Genomic DNA, 1,825 nt, shown 5'->3' with positions numbered 1-1,825 from the left:
AACATTATATAAGTATGTTCATGGCAATGAAAACATATGCTACGTGACATATATAAGGCATCAAGAGGCATGTCATGATAGAGAATAGCATAGGCAACAAAACATCTCAACTAAGAATCTCTAGATTATGCATGGATTAATTGGTAGCATCAAGCAAACATGGCAACATGATATAGCAGTTTCAGCATTGACAGAAAGTTAACAGCAAGTGACCCACTTCACAAGCTTGATGCACTCACTACAGGTCATATAAAAATACATGGACTACATCCCTGTAAATATGGCATAAATATTCTCCTAAAACATGTAGACATCATGCTCATACGATGCACACACAAAATGCAACAAAAATGACAAATTAGCAAATTACAGCAGTTTTCAGTAATTAACAACAACATGCACTTTTGCAACAGGGTTTAAGATGTCAAGATGCACCCTATCATGAATGATAGGCACACCAACATGTATAGCATGAAGATCAGGACATGTGCATATCAAGATCATAATCATAGGGTCAACAGGGACCAAGTTGTGGCACTCACGAGATACACAAATGATGTAAATAATTAGCAGATTACAACATGTTGTATCATTTAGCTGTTTTGCAACGGAGATTTAGGCATCAAAATGAACTCAAACAAGCATGTCATAGTAGTACAGTATGAAGAGCATCACATGATGAACATTTTGATATATTACACGCACAAAACGATACAGCACACAAGAAGTTATGGCATGCCGAACAGTGCATCAGAATGTAAGATTTTCGGGACTTGGCGAAAATATACCCTCTCGAAAACGCTGGACGGGACGAAGCGGGAGGAGGAGATCCGGGCGCAGCAGGGCATTTGGATTGGGGGAGTGGTGGATCTCATCCACCTCCCTAGATCCGGCGCCGGCGAGAGCTCCGGCGAGGGGCGTGGGACGACGGAGGAGGCGAGGCAGCAACCGGCGCGGGGAGGCGGCGGTCGCCGGTGGCACAAGTGACGGTGACGGGGCAGCGACCGGAGCGGGATGGCGAGCTCCGGTGGCGCGCTCGAGGCGAGGTCGGCGGGGAGCCCGGGCGGCGGAGGAGCTCCTAACCGAGGCGGGGAGGCCGGCGAGGGAGCGAAGCGCGGTGGCGGCGAGGCACACCGAGCTCGCAGGCGGCGCGCTGGACGGCATGGTGCCGGAGAGCTGCGGCGGACGGCGGCGCGAAGGGCGGCGGGCGGCAGGGTCGGAGGACGGCGGCAGGGGCGCGGGCTCCCTTGGGCCTGGTGCGGCCCGGGGCGGGCCCGATCTTGGCTTTACGGGCCCGGCGGCGGAGGGAGGAGAGAGAGGGCCGGCGAGCGACGTGGCAGCTTTGGATTCGCGGCGGGGTGGTAGCGGACATGTCCGTTGGGGCGCGGACATGTCCAGTAGCTGAAGGAGGAAGAAGCTAGGGTTAGGGTAGGATTCATCCGCGAATTTTGGGGGAGGGTGTGTTTATATAGGTAGAGGGAGCTAGGAGAGTCCAAATGAGGTGAGGTTTTCACCCACACGATCGTGATCGAACGGCGGAGAGCATGGAGGGGAGTTAGATGGGCTAGGTGGGCTGTGTGAAGGGGTGCTGGGCTGCAAGAGAAAAGGGGGTTTCGGTTAACTCGGTTAACCGTTGGGGCATCAAACGACCTCCAAGAACGAGACGGGCGGTCTACCGGTGATATACCAAGGCCACTCGACAAATCTCGGCCCATTACGAGAACGTTTTTATCCCGCTCACGAAACAAGGCCTGAGAGGTGCAACGGTTGCGTGTGAGAGTGGTTGGGCTCAGAACGGACAACGGAGAGAACCGGGGGAACCCGA

This window comes from Triticum dicoccoides, chromosome 7B (assembly GCF_002162155.2).
Source record: "Triticum dicoccoides isolate Atlit2015 ecotype Zavitan chromosome 7B, WEW_v2.0, whole genome shotgun sequence".
NCBI classification, from domain to species: domain Eukaryota; kingdom Viridiplantae; phylum Streptophyta; class Magnoliopsida; order Poales; family Poaceae; genus Triticum; species Triticum dicoccoides.
This window is presented reverse-complemented; position numbering follows the sequence as displayed.